A 21077-nucleotide genomic window follows, 5' to 3' on the forward strand; every position below is an offset into this window, starting at 1 on the left:
AGAGAGGCAGATGCAGAGAGATCTTCCATTTGCTGGTTCACTCGCCAAATGGCTGCAATGGCTGGGGCTGGGTAAGGCTAAAGGCAGAAGCCAGGAACTCCATCTGGGTCTCCCCCCAGGATGCTTGTCAGACCCAAGCACTTGAGCCATCATCTGCTGTCTCCCATGGTCTGCATTAGCAGTAAGCTGGGTCAGAAGTAGAAACGCTGGGACTTAAACCAGGCACTCTGATGTGGGATGTTGGTTCACAAAGCCCCTTCTTGGTTTTTTTTTTTTTTTTTTAAATCTTTTGTAACTTTAAAGAAAAAAACTTCGGATGGAATAGTTCCTGCTTTGAAGAAACAGTTTTCTTAAGTTTGGTGATGTCTATTGTTTCCTTTGGGGGTTCAATTTTCTTGTAAGATCCAGATAAAATCGTATCGCATAGGTTTACTTTAAATAGAAAAGAAAGGTTGGGTGTCGTGGCACAGCTGATTAAACCACTGCCGCCCACACCCCGTATCACAGTACCAGGGTGAGTCCTGCTTGTGATCCAGTTCCTGCTAATGTGCATCTTGGGAGACAGCAAACAATGGCTGAAGTGTCTGAGTCTCTGCCCCTCATTTGGAAGACCAGATGTGGTTCCGGGCCCCTGACGTTAGCCTGACCCAGCCCTGCTTGTTGTGAACATTTGGGAGTGAACCAACAGATGGAAAATCTCTCTCAGTCTTTGTTTCTCTCTGTCTTTCAAGTAAATAAAATAAACAAACATTAGAAAAGAAATATATACTCATTGACTGTGTTGGGTGAGATATTTACCATTCATTTACTTCCTTTTTATTTCTTCTCTCATGTCCTAAATGTCATTAATAAAAGAATACAAAAATACAGATCATATTTTATAACCTTTCAGAATAAAAAAGTTACAATTGGCATTATTCATTACTAGAAATAAAACAAAATTATTTAAGAGACAAAGAGAAAGAGAGAGAGAGAGAGAGAGAGAGAGAGAATGCTCCTTTCCTCCTTTCTACTAATTCACTCCCTAAATGTCCACAACAGTTGGCAGTGAACTAGGTTGAGCCTAGGAGCCAGGAAATCAATCCAGGTCTCCCACACAGGTGGCAGGAACCCAGCTACTAGAGCCATCACCCACTGCCTACCAGAGCCTGCACTAGCAGAAAGCTGGAATCAAGAGCTGGAGTCAGGACTTAAACTCAGGTATTCTGATGTGAGACGTGGCTGGTCTAACCAGCTTCTTAACCTCTAGGGTAAAATCCTGTCTCTACTGATATTTTTAAAAATAGTGAAATGGCTTTTTTTAAGGTATTATAAGCAGCTTTCCCTGTGAAGCAGACAATGAGATGCATCACAGTGGGACCTGTGCCCCTGCTGAGGCCTGCCTTCCAGGACCTGAGTATTTCCAGAGATTTCCTGGGTCTGCCCACTTGTACCACCACAAAACCCCTGAGTGTCACCATCCTTTCTGCTTCCTTCATTTCAATGTTTTCAATTTTGTCCCTAAGTTTTCTGCAATATTAAATCTGCTGTTCATTTATTTTGGGCCTGTTTTGAATTCTCACAATAATGAATTGCTACTTTAATTCTCCCCTGTTTTATATTGTTTCTGTTTATTATTATTATTGGTTTTAGTTTCACAGATACAATGTTCTTTCTTGAAAATTACAAAAGAAACAAGAATATTTTGGAATGAATGTATCCCTCAAAGATTTTTCCTCTCTATTTGATTGATCTCTTTCTCTGGAATTATTTACATGCTTTTCAGAAATACATGTTAATAATTAATTGGATTTTTAGCTGTGCCTCTTTGTAAGAATGTTACTAATGTCTGGTTTCACATGAAATCTAGAGACTTTTACTTATGTAAGTCCATTTACTCCCATCACATTCAACTCGTATTATATCTGCATACATTATAAGCCATAACAAGGTTATGCTATTGTATTTGCATTAAACAGATCTATTTATTCTTAAACATTTCAAAGGAATAAATTGTCTTTTTTATTTACCATTTCTGATGTTCTTCCTTCCTTCCTGAAAATTTGGTTTCCATTCGTTTAATTTTCCTCCTTTTTATTGTGCACATCTGCTGCATTGACTTCTTTTAATTTTCTTGTCTTGTTTTTACAGGATACTTTTACATATATGAATTCTGAGTTGTTTTTCCTCTTATGACTTTAATTCTTTTTACTTCTTGTCTCCAATAGTTTGACTATGCTGCTGCTATGCATAGTTGTTTTTTGTATTTATCCTACATATGTTTGAATAGCTTAAGGTGGATCCTGTAAATGTATTTTGTTCACCAAAATTGGGAAGATTTTGGCCATTATTTTAAAAGTATTTGTATGCCTCATTTTTATATTTCTTCTTAAAGAACTCCAATTGCATGTATGTTATACCATTTGCTATTGTCTCATAGATCACTAAAGTTTTGTTCAGTTTTTAAAATTCTATTCCTCTTATTTCTTCAGATTGGTTTATGTATATTAGCCTATTTTTCAGTTAAATGATTCTATTTGTCATTTCAATTCCATTAAGTTCATGTAGTAAATTTTTTAGATATTTAATTTTTCAGTTCTTGAATTCACACTTGATTTTTTAAAAAATTGATTTATTTATTTGTTTGAAAGTCATAGTTAAAGAGAAAGAAGGAGAGATACAGAGAGGGAAATTTTTCATCCTCTGGTTCACTCCCCAGATGGCCACACAACAGCCGGTGGTATGCCAGGCTGAAGCCAGGAGCTGGGAGCATACTCCAGGTCTGCCACATGGGTAGCAGGCACCTAAGCACTTGGGATAGCCTCTGCTGCTTTCCCCAGGCCACTAGCAGGGAGCTGGGTTGGAAGTGGAGCAGCTGGGACTCAAAGTGGTGCCTATAGGGGATGCTGGCATCACAGGTGGTGGCTTTACCTGCTACATCACCATGCTGGCCTCCAGACTTGACTTTTAAAATACAGTTTCACATATATTCTGAAATTTCTTATTGTTTCGTTTATTTCAAGCATGTTTCTTTACCTCATCAAGCATTTTTTTTTAAAGATGATTTTATTTGAAAGTCAGAGTTACACAGAAAGAGGCAGAGAGAGAGAGAGAGAGAGAGAAGTCTTCCATCCATTGGTTCACTCCCCAGTTGGGCACAACGGCCGGAGCTCAGCTGATCTCAAGCCAGGAGCCTGGAGCTTCTTCCGGGTCTCCCATGCAGGAGCAGGGGTCCAAGGACTTGGGCCATCTTCTATTGTTTTCCCAGGCCATCACAGAGAGCTGGATCGGAAGTGGAGCAGCTGGGACTTGAACCGGCATCCATATGGGATGTTGGCACTGTGGGAGGCAGCTTTACTTGCTAGGCTACAGCGCCGGCCCCCAATCATTATTATATTTGCTGTGAATCCAACATTTTGATCATCTTGGAGTTGATCTTTATTAATTTTTTTTCTCTTGAGAATAAGTCACATTTTCCTGTTCTTTGTATGTTGAATAACTTTGCATTTTATTTTGGGCATTGTGAATTTTATCATACCTTTCCAATTCCAGATGCATTTTGCTAATGTTAGTTTATTAGGCAATTCATCTGATTGCACTCAAAATGCAAACTTTGTCTTTTAAGTAGTAACTTAAATCTCAGTTAAATTCTTTTTCTTTTAGTTGAAGTTCATCTCACAGTTTTGTGATTGAGGAGTCAGAGATTTACTCAGAATGTATACAGAGAATGGGGGAGGAAACTCCCCTGTTCTAACTCCATTCCTGAGATTCACTTGTCAATTATCCGTGGCTGTGATTTCCCCCATGCTGTCCTCTGGTTGTCCAGACCGGATGGATCGTGCCTCTTCTAATGGAGTTTAGCTACTTTGAGCGGCTGCTGACTGTAGCTTGCCTTCAGGCTAAGCACAATAAAAAATGGGAAGCTCACCATGTGTTTACTCCTTTTTACAAGTTTCAACACTCCTCTAGAATGTACCTGTTTTTGTTCACTCTCCAGGAACTCCAGATAGTTTATTTTTTATATTTTGTGCAATATTTACAGTTGTTATCAGTAAGAGAGTCTAGTTGAACTGTATTTTGATATACCAGAATTGGAACCAACTTCTTTGCCTTTGCATGGCTGAAACTTTATAAAGATCCTGTGATTTTCATCTCCTTACTTATCCTGATGAAGTCAACTTATGCTTGAAAATTCTTAGCTTACTGTAAAATAAGACTTGGAATGATTTCCTTAAAAGATTGTAGTGGGGGCCAGTGTTGAGGCACAATGAGTTAAGCTGCAGCTTGCAACATGCACTTCCTATATCAGAGTGATGGTTTGAGTTCTAGCTGCTCTGCTTAAAATCCTGCTTCCTGCAAAAGTGCCTGGTGATGGATGATGGCCCAAGTCCTTGGACCCCTACCACCCATGTGAGAGATCAAGATGGCGTTCCTAGGAGCTCCTGGCTTCAGCCTGGCCCACCACTGGCTATTGCAGTCATTTGGTGGTGAACCAACAGATGGAAGATCTCTCTCTCATTCTCTCCCCACCTCCCTTTCTGTCATTCTGCTTTCTAAACAAAATAAAAAAAAATTTTTTTAAAAGATTGTATGGGCCGGCGCCGTGGCTCAATAGGCTAATCCTCCACCTGCGGCGCCAGCACACTGGGTTCTAGTCCTGGTCGGGGCGCTGGATTCTGTCCTGGTTGCTCCTCTTCCAGGCCAGCTCTCTGCTGTGGCCCGGGAGTGCAGTGGAGGATGGCCCAAGTGCATTTCCCTGCACCCGCATGGGAGACCAGGAGAAGCACCTGGCTCCTGGCTTCGGATCAGCACAGTGTGCTGGCTGCAGCGGCCATTAAGGGCTGAACCAATGGAAAAGGAAGACTTTCCTCTCTGTCTCTCTCTCTCACTGTCCACTCTGCCTGTCAAAAAAAAGATTGTAGTGCTCCATTTATCAGTCTTCCAGAACGAAACAAAGGGGAAAGTATTACTTGGACAGTTTATTTATATTGTAAATCTGAAATCTCAAAGGAGTGGAAAAGCTGGATCCAGGAGCATACTTTGAGGGAATTTTACTCTGTGCTGAGATTTTCTGGTCTATGTCTGAAATAGGATAACCTTGGCTGAAGGGCAACCTATGTCAGAAGTTACACTGGAATGAAGCCTCACCTGCACTTAGCTCAGTATATGAAATGATTTTCTAACAACTAAAGCCCTTACTTGCTTAATGGGTACAGAGTTCCTATTTGGGATTATGAAAGGGTTTTGAAAATAGTGATGATTGTACAACATGTTGAATGCAGTTAATGCCATGGAATTGTACACTTAAAGATGATTAAAATGGCAAATTCTATCCCTCATAAATAGTGAGATCACTTAATTCATTCAAGTGGAAACTTAGTGATCGTCCATACTTTCCTAGAATTACTTCTCCTATGAGGGAGAGTAGGAGAATATATATATATATATATATATATATATACATATATACATATATATATATATATAACTGTTTACTCCCCAGTGCACACTAGGCACCCAATACCTCTAGGTTGCATAAACAAATGTTGATTTCACTGCATGCATGAATGAGAAGTGTTTTATATGTGGTATGACAAGGTATGTTCTGCATGCTGAGGAGCAGGAATTAAAGAGGGTAAATATAATCCAATGTCTTTAATTTATAATTTTTTAGTAGGGGCCAGCACTACGACATAGCAGGTAAAGCTACTGCCTATAATGCTGGCTTCCTATATGGGTGCTGGTTGAAGACCTGGCTGCTCCACTTCTGATCCAGCTCTCTGCTATGGCCTGGGAAAATAATAGAAGATGACCCAAGTCCTTGGGCCCTTGCACCTGCTTGGGAGACTTGGAAGAAGCTGCAGGCTCCTGGCTTTGGATTATTGTGGTCATTTGGGGAATGAACCAGAGATGGAAGACCCCCCTCTTTCTCCCTCTCTCTCTCTGCCTCTAACTCTGCCTTTCAAACAAATAAATAAATCTTAAAAAAAAGAATATTTTAATGAGAGGGAGCAATGGACAGGGTATTAGAATCTTTTAAAAGAAAAAGCTATTTGATTATAATCAGTTAATGTGAAGCAATCAGTCTATAAAACTGGCTACTACCATACTTGTTGGAAAAATAATTTGACATTGTCACTGCAAGAGAAATTCGAATTGTTTCATGGCTCATGACAGGTCTTCAGACCTTAGAAGAAAATGTTCAACTTTGCATCTTTCCTTTGTCATTTGTTTATGTTCTTAAAGAAAATGCTCTGTGTCAGACTGTCACATTGTTTTGCCCTTTAAACATGTGTGCCTTTGCTTTCTGTCCCAGGTACTAAATGATTGTCATAAACAATACAAAATGAGTCTTATTTCCTACTGAGGAGTGTTAGAACACTCTTGGTTTTCTTATTAGCCATACTCATGAAACACTGTGTTCTGTTTAAAGAGTTAAGACAGTTCTGTTGACTTTTGAAAAACATTTGTCATATAAGGGGAACTAGACACTAGAAGCTTCCTGGGTGAATTTAATTGCTTTATGAACATCAACTGGTTCTCGTGGTGCCGAAAGTCATGCCTATTGTGCAAGTCACGCCTTCCTACTCTGGCTTCACCTCATCAGTTGAAGGGAGCAAGATTGACATTCACATAGAATTGCCCACTGCCAGGGGCGGGGCTGGGGGAGGAAATCGTCCATTGAATACTTGAAAGGAGAAATGAATGATCCATCTGATTTATTGGATACTTGAAAATCGAAGTTAAATAATTCCTTCCTTATTTAAGGTTTCACAGACAGATGTTTAGATGCTGTGATAGAAAGCGATAGCGCTCTAAAACAGCATTGGCTGCCACTCACTGAACAGCTTGCTTCGTACCAGGCTGCTCCTGAATCTTTTATATGCATCCTTTCACTTCAACTGTACAGTACCCTATAAGCCGGGTGTCGTTATCCTCATTTTACAGGGGAGAAATGCAAACACAGCCAGGCTGAGTAACCAGTTCATGATCAGTCTCTCAAGAAGCTGCAGAGCTGGACGTAAAAGCCCAGCGTGCTTGGCTTCAAGGGCTGCACCCTTCACCTCCAAGGCTAGACTAGGAAAACAGCCATTATGGGCAAATGTAGAATACTGAAGTTTGGAGGCAACTGAGGTGAAAAGGGATTGATTTAGCAAAGGCAAAGATTTCTTTTGTCTGTGTTTTGGTTTTTCACTTGAAAGCACAAACATTTTCCCCAAACTATCTTGGGGAATAGAATAACCTTTCCTTTCATTCTTTCTTTTTCATTTTATTTTATTTATTTATTTGACAGGTAGAGTCACAGAGAGAGGAAGAGACAGACAGAGAGGTCTTCCATCCACTGGTTCACTCCCCAAATGGCAGCAAGGGGTGGAACTGGGCCAATCCGAAGCCAGAAGCCAGGAGCTTCTTCCCGGTCTCCCACATGGATGCAGGGGGCCAAGCACTTATGCTATCTTGCACTATTTTTCACGAGGCATTAGCAGAGAACTGGATGGGAAAAGGAGCAGCTGAGACGTGAACTGGCACCCATATGGGATGTTGGCACCACAGGCAGAGGCTTAGCACTGGCCCCAATTCCTTCTTCTTAAGATTATGACAGCCAAGAAGTGGCTGAAAATGTGGAGCTGCAGCAAAGGCAGCAAAGAAAGAAGCTGCTGATAGAAGCAAATTTAACCACCTGGCCTTCCCCTATGATCTCCGTGACATCCAGCTCTGACTTCCACCTCACTTGCTCTTGTTTGTTTGCTCTTGTTTGATCTCTCCTTCTTTACTCTGTGGGAAGCTAATTGCCATGTTGGGAGCTACAGGATAGAGAGAGCAATGAGGCAAAGAACTGAAGGGGGCCTCAGACAATAGCCAGTGAAGAATTCAGCATTCATTCCAGAAGACTGAGGAACTGCCAACAACTCTGTGTGAAGCTTGGAGGTGCAGCTTCCCTCAGTCAAGCTATCAGTTGAGACTGCAGCCCAGCCATTACCCGGACAACAGCTTTGTGAGTGACCTCAATGTGTAACCCTGTAACTGGGTTCTTTTTTTTTAGTATTTATTTTATTTATTTGAAAGAGAGTTACAGAGAGAGGTAGAGCCAGAGAGAGAGGTCTTTCTTCTGCTGGTTCACTCCCCAAATGGCTGCAATGGCTAGAGCTGTGCTGATCCAAAGCCAGGAGCAAGGAGCTTCTTCTCTGTCTCCTATGTGGGTGCAGGGGCCCAAGCACTGGGTCCATCTTCTACTGCTTTCCCAGGCCACAGCCAAGAGCTGGATTGGAAGTGGAGCAGCCAGGACTAGAACCAGCACCCATATGGGGTGCCAGCGCTACAGGCCAGGGCTTTAACCTGCTGTGCCACAGCACCGGCCCCATTTAACTGGGTTCTTGACATACAAATACTATGAGAAAATAAATGTCTTAAACTATTAAATTTTGGCATAACTCGCTATGCAGGAAAATATAACCAACACTATCAGGTATTTTTTTTGTGTGTGTATTTTTTGGTGACAATATCAAGTTGTGGGGCTGGCTATGTGGCACAGGAGGTTAAGGCCCCATGTGGGGCACTGGCATCTCATATGGGTGCCCATTTGAGTCCCAGCTGCTCCACTTCTGGGAAAGCAGCAGGAGATGGCCCAAGTGCTTGGGACCCTACACCTCTATGGAAGACCTCAGAAGAAGCTCCTGGCTCCTGGCTTTGGACTCACCCAGCTACAGCTATTGTGGTCATTTAGGGAATGAACCAGTGGACAGAAGATTCTCTCTCTCCTTCTATCTCTCCTCTTTATATCTGTAATTCTGCCTTTCAAGTAAATAAATACATCTTTTTTAAAAAAAGAGAGTATCAATTTATTTTAGATGCCAGGAAAATACATTTTAAAAGAAGATGAAGGAGCAAATCCTCTCTCTGGGTTTGAGTATGGTGTGCAGGGGTTAACCTGAAAGAACAGCCAAACTGAGGAGTGGGAGTGGTCAACCTCTTCATGGCTAGGAATTGTTTTCTGAAAATGTCCTGGGGTATTGACTTTCTTGATGGTTCTTGTGAGCAATTGGGCTGAGCATAAACTCTAGTTGGTTTTAGCAGCACAGAAGCGCTATCTATTGAGATATCTTTACCTCTACCCTGGCCTCTCTGTGCTCTTACATCTGGTAGAGAGGACAATTAGGTTATGCCTTCTTTAGAATTTGCTGTATTGGCACTCTGGCCTCAGAATCAGCCCTAAAGGCATTCCGATCTGGCTGAAAAGCCCATGAGAGTATTTCAGGCATGGAAAGCCAAGACACTCTGGCAAACAAACAAACAAAAAAAAAAAACCCAAACACCTAAATGAAAGATCTCTGTGAGTGAGATCCCAGTGGAAAGAACAGGTCTTCAAAGAAGGAGGTACCTTTCTCTGAAGGGAGGAGAGAACCTCCACTTTGACTATGACCTTGTCTAAACAAGATAAGAGTCGGAGAACTCAAGGGGCTTCCATAGCCTTGGAAACTCATGACTGGTGCATAGGGAGATTACTGATGCCATAGACAGGAGTGTCAATTTGTAAAGTCAACAACAGGAGTCGCTGTGCACTTACTCCTCATGTAGGATCTCTGTCCTTAATGTGCTGTACATTGAGACTTAATGCTATAATGAGTACTCAAAGATTATATTTCACTTTGTGTTTCTATGGGGGTGCAAAGTGTTGAAATCTTTACTTAATGTATACTAAACTGATCTTCTGTAAAAAAAAGAAAAGAAGAAGAAGAAATGATCAATTCCCAACTTGACTCTCACTGGGATTAAACATGACAATAGGTCTGATCTGATTTCATCATCATTTAAAAAATCATCTATTATTTTTCACTTTATGTTTCTGTGTGGGAGCAAACTGCTGAAATCTTTACTTAATGTATGCTAAACTGATCTTCTGTATATAAAGAGAATTGAAAATGAATCTTGATGTGAATGGAAGGGGAGAGGGAGTGGGAAAGGGGAGGGTTGCGGGTGGGAGGGACGGTATGGGGGGGAAGCCATTGTAATCCATAAGCCGTACTTTGGAAATTTATATTCATTAAATAAAAGTTAAGAATTTGCTGTGTTGAAACTAAATTTATCAGAGTTATCAGGTTTTGGGGAGGCTGATTCATATGACAAAGATAATCAATCATCATCAGTGTCAGTAGCAAGTATTCATGGTGTCTCTTGTTCTGAACATGTAGTTTTTGAATGGCCTTTAAAACATTCAAAAAAGCCCTTGAAATCATAAGTATGATGGCATGTTTGTGCAAATGTCCATTTTTCTATAGAAAGGGGCATAGATGTTCCAGACTCTTAAAGGGGTATGGAATCTAAATAGTTAAGCGCTTCTTGGGGTTATTATCAGCAACGTGACTCCTGGCTGCAATTGTACCCCTATCTTGAATCTTAGGTCAAGGATGGGACTTTTGTGCTGTCCGGAGTCTGAGAACACCAGACTAGTTCCCTCTTACACAAACATGATGAGGCCACAAAGAGACTCTTTGGCAAACTAACCTCATCTTCTGTGTCAGAATGATAAGCACTGAATACAGAAGACCTCTCTTAACCAACATCTGTATTATCTTAACCACTGTCTCCTTGAAACTCTCCAGTGCTGAAGAATTTCTATTATCCCATTCTATTGCTGGGAAATTTCATTGGGAGTTTCTTTCCTTTTATGTTCTCTATGTTTTCTGCACCTTCTGGTTATTGGTCTTGGTTCTCTCTCTAGAACAACCCTAAGGTTGGTTTACTTCTTCCTCATTGGTCGCTGTTCCAATGATTAAAGAGAGTTCTTAACCCAAGTTACCTTAAGACTTGCTCATGTCACATTTTTGAGCCCCCTCATCACACACAATCTGAGAACATGTGATTGTCTAAAATTAAGGGGCATACTTTCCCCTCACCTCACAAATCTTCATGAAATGAGTTGCACCCCGGAGTCAGCCCACCCCAGCAGGCTAACTGTAATTCGTGGGTGGGAGGCTCTAGATTCTGGGTGACATTGCTGATGTCATGTCTACAGATTTTGCTTATAAATGTATGTGCATGTTTATATGTGTTTACATACACATAAATGTACTCTACCATCTCCACCAGAGGGGTGGTAGAAGGGAGAATCGTGAGCTTATTCATTCCAGTCCCATAAATCATAATTAACCCAAGGGTATCAGATGACAATGTCTGCTTGGAGTTGATCAGGGTACCCCCAAACTGACTCTCAGGCCAGTGGAGACCTAGAATTAATTCTGTTCTATGGGTAAAGTAAAAAGGAGACACAACCTTATTTTACACTTGGGGCTGCAGAGTAAAATCCATACCATTAGTTATGGTTATTTAGTAATAACTTATTTATGGAGGTTGTCAGAGCAGATGTTCTGATTGGAGTTTTAACACTACACCATGGAGCTTGTCTCAACAGTGATGATGGAGGTAGCTTACAATCTGTGTTCCTGCAACTTTTCCTAGTTTCTAACTACATTACTTTGTGTTTCCTGCAGTGATCCTATGAAGTAGGTAGTGATCATTACCCTCTGCCTCCCAGATGAAGCAATAGTTGCAGAAAGATCCGGAGACTTTCTGGACATCCCAGGCTTGGTGAGTGGCGGGCAGGGTTTTGGAGGCAGGCTTTGGGATTCCGAAAGGTGTGGGTGTGACTGGCCAGTGCACATGGTGGGGCATAGGAAGCCAGGGATGGAATTTCTGGGCTGCCCTTTTCTAACTGACACCCAACAGGTGGCTGGAGGTGAAGAGTGTCAGAATTACCTCCCTCAAAGGTGTGAGAAAGAGAGCTGTTGTATGAGAGAGAGTTTTTTTTCACAATGAAAGCATAATTTGCATATAGTAAAATGCACAGACACTCTGTGCACAGTTTCATCAGTTTTGACAAATGTAGACACCATATAACCCACACCCGATGGAGATACAGAACATTTCCATGACTTCAGTTAGCTCCATTAGCTCCCTCCTTCCCCCGCCCCCGTCCCCACCCAGTCCTACTCTGACAAATTCCCCCTATCCTGATTTGTGTCCCCCAGTGGTTTGGAGAATTAGTTGCAGATGGTTCTGTTTGGGGCAGCAGAGGGAAGGGTCAGAAAGCAGTAGTGACTGTGTCATCTCTTTGAGTTGTGCTGGTCAACCTAGAAGCCGGCTACATGCAAGCCACTTGGATGGGTCTGCCAGCTGATGTCAATGAACATAGGCAGCTTCTCCCTGCTGCATTCAGCAGCCAGTAAGCGACATTTAAGCAGTTTCAAGACCTTGCCTAGGTTCTTGATGGCATGCGCATAACACCCCACTTGAATCCAGCTAATATTGACACAAAGTAAGATGGCAGCTCCAAGCCATTCCACTTCTGGGAAAATGGGATACAATCCCATCCATTATGCTTATAAATGTATGCATATGTTTATGTGTATTTATATGCACATAAATATACTCTTCCATCTCCATCCACATTTACTTTGGGGTTCTTCCTTGGGAAGCAGATTCTCCCTTGCCCAAAGGCCCAGAAAGACTAAGTTTTGCTAAAAAGCACATTAGCCAGCATCATCTTCTTGTATAGCAACCACCACTGGCCGATGCTGTGGCATAGTAGGTAAAGCCACTGCCTGCAATGCCAGCATCCCATATGGGCACTGGTTCGAGTCCCAACTGCTCCTCTTCCAATCTGGCTCTCTGCTATAGCCTGGGAAAGCAGTTGAAGATGGCCAAGTTCTTGGGCCCCTACACCTGCATGGGAGACTCAGAAGAAGCTCTTGGTTCCTGGCTTTGGATGGCCTGGTCCTGGCCATTGTGGCCATCTGGGGGAGTGAGCCAGCAGATGACCTTTGTCTGAATCTCTCTCTCTTTCTGCCTCTGTCTCTCTGTAACTCTGCCTTTCAAATAAAATAAGTAAATCTAAAAAAATGTTTTATAGCCACCACTGCTACTCTGACTTATCAGTGGTTATTCTATGGTGACTCTGTCAAGATGGTCTCATGAGGAGGCTACTGCCCTTTTGGGAAGGAAATAGATTTAGGAAACCAGACTGTTACCAGGAGGTGTCCAGGCAACCGACTGCACTCAGAATTAGGAGGTGGTTCTAAGGACAGAGGCCTGACTACCTAGGACTGGATCTGAGGCCCATTTCTAATCAGGGCAAGCATTCTAGGGGAAGGGGAGTCAGCCAGGATGGCCCAACCACTCACCCCATCCCTCAACTGGCATTCCAGACCATTCCGTGGAAGGACATACCTTGTCAACTCACACACAGCTCAAGAGAGTCCACTTTGTACAGGGAGCAAAATCCAACCCATGTGCTTTCCAGCCTAGACCAAAATCACCCGTGCCCTGCTTAGAAAAGGTGTTCAGAGGCACTGTGGCATGAACAACACCATCTAGCCTGAGCAGGTGGAAGGCGGGGACAGTGGCAGGGGAAAGCCGATTCGTGGGAAGTGTCCCCTGCACCCTCCTTGGTCATGCCGGCCAAGTGCAAGGGTGGGGACCAGTTCACCTTCACATTCCTCGCCATGAAAGAAAGAACGAATCCAGACAACTCGTTAGTGTTTCTGATGGCTTGTCTTTTGTCTCCAACTGGCAAGCCAGGATGGAGCTGGCACTCCAGTGACAGCAGCAGGAAGCCACAGCCTTTTCATAAATGCATGGAGAAATGAGGCATCGCAGGTACAGGGTCCAGTGGCTCTGGTGGGGCACGGGGAGCTCATGATTTTATAAAAGGTTCCAGATTCTCCTGTTCTCCTTGCCAACACAGTCAGTTTTTACAGTTGCTTCTCTATTGCCCCCATCTTATTCAAAACTGCACAAATTCAAATAATCCTGCTTCATTTAGATGAAAAGAAAAGACAGTCAATCAAGATTCTGCCTGATTAATGTCTTGAAGAAAGCTAACAGGAGTCTTTGGGCTTGAAAATAAATGGCTTTGATCCGGGGCTATGGTCAGAAACCTGACCTTGTTACTGCCTAAGCGAGGAAGGCAGTGGAAGGGGTTGGAGCTCTCGTTCCAGTGTGATTACTGTCGTACCCCGAGCAGGACATGGCGGTGTTTTCAGGCATTCAATTATGTCTGGCTGTGTGTGCATGCACACACTCACACACTCACACACGCAGAGCTGGAATTGAAATCATCTCAAGTGAGAATTCTCGTGATGCATTTAAGGGGCCTGCATTTGACAGGTTGCTACCTAGTTATGGACTAAAATCTCACCAGGCACCCCATAGCTTATCGCCTGTCATTTCAAAACAAAGACATCCTGCTTCCCCTTTCTGTGTCACATCTCATCGACTCATTCTCAGCAGCTTCTTACTTTCATTACAAGCTCGGTGCCACCTCCCTGACTTTCATCAGATGAGAACTTGGGGGTTAAAAAAAAAAGAAAGAAAGAAAAAAGAAAAAAAAATCCCCTTTCCATGTTTTGACTTGGACTCCAGGTGTTATTCTCTCAGTCCAGCTTGAAAGAAAAAGGCCCACCCCATGAGGGGCCAGGCCTGCTTTCCTGTCTTCTGCCACTGCAGCCTCTGAAGTGTGTGAAGAAGAGAGGAAGAGACAATTAACACTCAGCACCAATCTGCATTTCCTTTTTAGCTGCCATTTACACGCTGCTCAGGTTTTGAAAACCAGCATTTCATGCTACTCCCTAGAGAGCCAGCACCAGCTCCGGCAAGATCCATCTGCACAGCAGTCACATTGCTGAAATCTTCAGCCAACCCAGCGTTCATTTATTTACTCTTTGAAAAATGAGGCCGAGGAAGCCAGAGAGCGCGAGTGAGCGGAGGGAGCGAGCTGGGTGAAAGGGGACAGATTAGGCTCTAGTAATACTTAACGCACACGCTTGAGCAAGCCCTGCGTTGGTCCAGGGCGGGGGTGAGGCGGTTCGGTGTTTCTTTGATCATCTTCTAGATTAGTGTGAGCAGCGAGCGAATGAGCAGGCGCTGGGTGACAACAGGGGATGACAGGCTGTGAGGTTCCAGGCAGGAAGGACACACTCGATAAGTTTCCACGCTGCTCATCAGCCTGTGTGTCAGCAGGCTCTTGGTGATGGGGAACAGCAGGGAGACAGGCGTCCTGGGAAGTCACTGCTGGTGTGGGGCGAGTTACAAGATGCTTCTGGAGGAGGAAAATGTATGTCATCAACTCCTCAGGTCTGGCCAGCTTGCTTTATTTCCTGCAGCCCCCAAAGGGAGAGCACCGAGGCGTGGTGGCTTCTTTTTGTTCCCCGACAACCTTTGTTGTCGTGCAATTATTATTTTGTAAACGGAATTCACCACCGCAGGAGGTCGCGGAGCCAATGGTCACAGCTGGCTTTTAAAAAGGGGTTGAGTCGTTTTGTGATTGGTAAAACGGAGACTGAGCCTGCAATGAGGCAATCAAATTTCCTGCTTCAAGGCACCAGTTGATCACGACAGGGGTCAGAAAGAAGTGTTTTTCTCTTGCAAGTCTTGATCTGAAAGTCTAGGTGAATACAAAAAAAAAAAAAAAAAAAATCAGTGTTTTTGCTTGTGTGTGTGTGTCTGGAAGAGAGTAGGGCTGACAGGTGCATCCTGACTTGTGACTTGTGGAGCCCAGAGTGGTCTGATTCCATCCCCTTGTCTGCTCAGAGGGCCGGTGTGAAGTAGTCATGCTGTAGACTCGTTGGCCAGTGAAGCAGTGCGAGACAGCACCTGCTGCTTGGGTACAGATTCACCCATGGATCGGCAAAGGTGTGGCTCAGATGGATAAGTCACCATGCTGCAGGGGTGGGAGTTGGGTGAGCGCACGGCAGTTACAGTAGAAATTAGCAAGCTAAAAATGCTCAGAAGTACCCTGGGTAGATGGGGCACCCACACGCCGCCACATTGGAGTTTCTGTGTATGAGTCCCGGCTCTGTCTCATTCCAACTTCCTGCTAATGCACACTCTGCAAGGGTCCCTGCCACCCATGTGGGAGACCCGAATTGAGTTGCTGGTTCCCAGACATTTGGGGAGTTAACCAGCAGACTGGAACTCTGTCTGTCTTTCTCTGTTTCTCTGATAAATTAAAAAAAAAAGGAAAATTTTTAAAAATGATACACATTTATGAAGGTTTTTGGTTCAGGTAATTCTTACATAGCAAGCAGGAGAAGTCCCCTGAGACCAGGCCATTTACAGAGAGTTGTGACAAGTTATGCTTATTTGCTTTGAGAAGTATGAAGTTTTAGTTTATTACATGTCGCATAGCTGTCCTTATTAGTTCCACTCTGACATTTATGTTGATATATAGCATATTTTAAAAGTATTTTGGTGGGAGATTTGTATACTTATTTAAAAGTAGGTACAAACTTGCCAACATATAATGAGCACAAAGTTATATAAATGAAACTATTTTGAGAATTATCTAGAGTTCTGAAACAAGCAGAAAGATTTGGTGGAATTATTTTATTTTTTAATTTATCTTTTTGTCATAGTTATCCCATGAATGTCTCAATCCATAATTTTAAGTTGTGAATTTTATTTTTAAAAAATATTTATGTATTTGTTTAAGAGGCAGAGTTACAAACAGAGAGGGAGAGATGGAGAGAAAGGTCTTCCACCCGCTGGTTCACTCCCCAAATGGCCACAACGGCTGGAGCTGGGTTGATGTGAAGCCAGGAGCCAGGAAATTCTTCAGGGTCTCCCATGTGGTTGCAGGGGTCCAAGCACTTGGGCCAACATCTACTGCTTTCCCAGCCTGCAAGTAGAGAGCTGGATCTGAAGAGGAGCAACTGGAACAGGAACTGGAGCCCATATGAGATGCCAGCGCCACAGGGGGAAACAGCCCACTACACCATGGCGCCGGCCCAGTTTGTGATGGTGGTGGAAAAAGGATGCTTCTATCAAACATCTGCACACCTTTACAAAATTTATTTAATTTTTTCACACAAAATTTTTGTACATAATCAATTCATCTGAAAGTACCTATACTTTTCATAAATGCAATTTCTTGTATGTTGAGATACATGTTGTGTGTTCATTCTATTTCTGTAAAGAAACCTAACGTATTTCCAGAATTAAAAATTACCTGTAAGGGCTGGTATTGTGGTGCAATGGGTTTAGATGCTGCCAGCAATGCCTGCATCCCTTTTGAGAGCTGGTTCAAGTCCCAGCTGCTCCACTTCTGATTTAACTCCTTGCTAATTGGCCCAGGAGGGCAGTGGGAGTTGGCCCAAGTGCTTGCGCCCCTGCCACCCATGGGGGAGACCTGGATGGAGTTCTGGGCTTTTGGCTTCAGCCTGGCCCAGCCTCTCTCCTTGGGGCCATTTAGGGAGTGAGCCAGAGGATGGAAGATCTCTATCTTTGTCTCTCTGTCACTCTGCTTTTCAAATAAATAAATAAATAAATCTTTAAAAAATTACCTTGAAGAAATGTTCAACAGCAGCCCTTCATGCTCTGTGGGTGCAGTTACTTCTCACGTGGTCCTTTCAGGACACAGGGGTGTTTTGTCACTCTCCATAATAACACAGACGTATAACCTGGGTTTCTCTGACCACCAAGGAGGGGCAGCAAATGGGTTTATGAGAAACAGCTTTTGTTTTTCTGGCTCTGCCTTTATCCTTATCTTCAAATTCTCAAATAGAATGGCAGATGTCCTAAACAGCACTCTGGCCTCAGAATCAGCCCTTAAGGCATGTGGATCCGGCTGAAAAGCCCATGAGAGTATTTCAGGCATGGAAAGCCAAGACACTCTGGCAAAAACAAACAAACAAACAAAAAACAAAAAACAAACCTAAATGAAAGATCTCCGAGAGTGAGATCCCAGTGCAAAGAACAGGTCATCAAAGAAGGAGGTACCTTTCTCTGAAGGGAGGAGAGAACTTCCACTTTGACTACGACCTTGTCTAAATATGATCAGAGTTGGTGAACTCAAAAGGCTTCCATAGCCTTGGCAACTCATGACAAGAGCCTAGAGTGATTACTGATGCCATAAATAAGAGTGTCAATTTTTTAAGTCAACAACAGGAGTCACTGTGCACTTACTCCTCATGTAGGATCTCTGTCCTTAGTGTGCTGTACATTGTGATTTAATGCTATAACTAGTACTCAAACAGTATTTTTCACTTTGTGTTTCTATGTGGGCACAAACTGTTGAAATCTTTACTTAATATATGCTAAACTGATCTTCTGTATATAAAGAGAATTGAAAATGAATCTTGATGTGAATGGAAGGGGAGAGGGAGTGGGAAGGGGGGGGTTGAGAGTGGGAGGGAAGTTATGGGGGGGAAGCCATTGTAATCCATAACCTGTACTTTGGAAATTTATATTCATTAAATAAAAATTAAAAAAAAAATAGTTTTTGGAGTTCCTGGTGCTAAAGAGGTCTCACTTCTGCTATTCTGACTTAATGTCACTGGAGTCATGTTGTATGGGGTTGAAATCCCAAACTCATTCATTCATTCAAAATACACTTAAAAGGAATGCCTACTATGAACCTGACATTGTTCTCAATGCCGAGGGAAGAGTAGCCCAAGGGTTCATGAATTTTGGTTCTAGTGAAGTGATACAAACAGAAATAAACAGACAAGCACATAGGTAATATTCCAGAGAGAGATAAATGGTATAGGAGGGAGAAAGCCCATTTATGATATGTCAAGAAAAGATAAGAACTGCAGAGTATTCGTTTGCAGTAAGGGGGGAAAAGAATCCAGAGTTGTTTGATTGAGATGTGGCATCCAAGAAGTTTTCAGGTACTTTTTTTGTTTGTGTGTTTTTTTTTTTTAAAAAGATTTATTTATTTATTTGAGAGGCAGATTTACAGAGAGAGGAAGAGACAGACAGAGAGGTCTTCTATCCCCTGGTTCATTCCCCAAATGGCTGCAATGGTTGGAGCCAGGCCAGGTTGAAGCCAGGAGCCAGGAGCTTCTTCTGGGTCTCCCATGTGGATGCAGGGGCCCAAGCACTTGGATCATTTTCCATTGCTTTTCTAGGCCATTAGCGGAGAGCTGGATTGGAAGAGGAGCAGTGAGGACACCAACCAGAGCCCATCTGGGATGCAGGCACCACAGGTGGAGGCTTAACCTACTACACCACAGTGCTGGCCTCTGCTTGTGATTTTGATTGGAGAAATAACCAACATTTGCTAAACTGATTCAGTAGAGAAGGCAAAGGGCTCATGCTAAAGCCATGTCCTTGGGTCACTGAGGAAACAGGATCTCATGCCAAGAGGTTGTCAGCTTCAGACTGGGTCATGGGCAGTTCTGTCCGTAGCAATGGGAGGGAAGGTAGAGTCCCGGGACAGAAATGCAGAAAGATGGGTGGATTCATGATGCTAGCAACATGTGCAGATTCTACTTGTGATGGTGCCAATTTTCTTAGTGAAGGAGGAAGCGAATTTATCAGCTGAAAGAGGAGGAAAAGAAGGTGTTGGAGGTTTGAAGAGAGACAGAAAGGTGTGAATTAGTTCTGGACAAGTGAGTAGACTAGGGAAATACAGAAGGCTACCAGCCAGCACTATGGGCCCACTTGAGGTTTGCGATAATGATTTTACAGTGAGGCTGGTCAGCATGGTTGTGTTCTTCATGCATATTTAGATGCTCAGGTGCAGGCCTGGAGAAGTGGAGAAGAGGCCTTAGCTAGGTATAGGGTTTTGCCAGCTGAGTATGATGAGGTGGGAGGGGGAGGCAGTGGAAAGTTTGGGCAGTGAGTAACACCCAGTGGCCCATGGAATCTAAACCAAGTGAGAAAGGAAAGAGGTAGGGAAGTGGGGTCAATGCCAATCAAAAGGCTCCAGGAACAGTAGTTTGAAGGTCCCAGTGTGTGTAAACCAGAGAACATGAGCTGGAAGGAGGGAGGAGGCCTGGGGTCTGAGAGGGAGATGGTAAAACAGGGCTGCTGCAGGTGTAGCTGTAAGCTTTGGGATGACCAGGTAGGGGCATGAACTCGGGAAAGCTGGCTGCGCAGAGTGGGAGCAAAGTCACCGGAGGAGAAGAGGTGAGACCCCTGGGGGCCAGTACTCTGGGAGGACCATCTCCCTGCAGAACCAGCAAGTCCCCAGGACCACCTTTCATGTTGCCTTCCACACGAGTGGTGCCCCCTGGAGCCCAACTCAATGCACTCTAGACAGATGTTGGAAGTGCCAACAATCACTAGGAGAGGTCATTTGGGAAGAGAACTGACTAAGAGGTCAGAAGAGCACTATGATAAAGAGTAGTGGGAAGACACAGCAGGGAAGACGTCCAACTCATACATGTCCCAGCCCAGGGGCTCGAGAGGAATGGAAACCCAGCAATTTGAGCACCTGTAGATCCTCCATGATGCGACTCTGAGAATTAATTAATGTCCCCATACCTCAGTTTTCCCAAATGTAAAATGGGCTTACTAGTTGCACTCCACCCCCCCCCCCCAAGTGGTTCTGAGGATTCAAAGAGATAAAGTCTGCAATATGCTTATCGGAGCCCGAGGTCCAGAGTGAGTATCTGAACTTTAATGGGGGCAGGTTTATTAGCTCTCTGGGTTGCCAGAGCCCCAGCATTTTTGAAGGAGAAGAACAAGAGTCCTGGGCAGGTGCTGAGCAGAATGGGGCCGAGCTGCAAAGAAGCTAGCTGACTTAGCCATGAGAAGCGTGCTTCAGAGAGGAGGGTAAGGCAAACGGGCCCACAGCCAAGACAGAGCAATTAAATATGTAGAGGCTGAGCCTTTGACAGAAGAAATGGGAGCAAAACATGTTTCTCATCAGAGCCATGAGGAGGGTTGCCTGGAGGGTCTATTGATAATTGATGTGCCTCTGACAATAATTAGAAGCAATTTCTGGGGACTTACAGGGTAGAGTCACCTACTGATGTTATTTACCGCAGAGAGTGGTGTCTGGAGTGAAAATGGATGTTATTGTTTCCTGAGAACACATTAGAAGGTGACTTCATGATGAATAGATTTTTCATGATATTTGACATTGCTGACTTTCTACTTAGCTCCTCTTAGTCACAGAGGCCATTACCGTAATGACAATACCTGGATTTATCTCTGGTAATGGCAGAAGACATGTGAGAGATAAATCTTCCCTGTGTGGGCCTCAGACTCCCGAATGTGACAGTTCTGTCTCCCTGAGCCATGGAGAGGTCTGAGGGATTCTGGGACTGTGATGGGCTCAGGGCACAGCTCCAGCCTCACCCCAGGCCAGCAGA

The 21077-nt window shown here is 43.6% G+C and overlaps 1 protein-coding gene across 2 annotated transcripts in view; it reads left to right on the forward strand.

Annotated features, from left to right (window-relative positions):
• Window positions 1-7765: 7765 nt before the first annotated feature.
• TIGIT (T cell immunoreceptor with Ig and ITIM domains) overlaps window positions 7766-21077 on the forward strand; it is an 89183-nt gene continuing 75871 nt past the window's right edge. The window contains exons 1-2 of one of the 2 annotated variants that reach the window (XR_011387886.1): window positions 7766-7975; window positions 11469-11565. The gene's annotated coding sequence lies outside the window, so the exon portion shown is untranslated. The remainder of the gene's footprint in view (window positions 7976-11468; window positions 11566-21077) is intronic. The other variant, XR_011387887.1, reaches the window with a different exon arrangement.

Source organism: Oryctolagus cuniculus, chromosome 4 (genome assembly GCF_964237555.1).
Source record: "Oryctolagus cuniculus chromosome 4, mOryCun1.1, whole genome shotgun sequence".
In the NCBI taxonomy this organism is placed as follows: Eukaryota; Metazoa; Chordata; class Mammalia; order Lagomorpha; family Leporidae; genus Oryctolagus; species Oryctolagus cuniculus.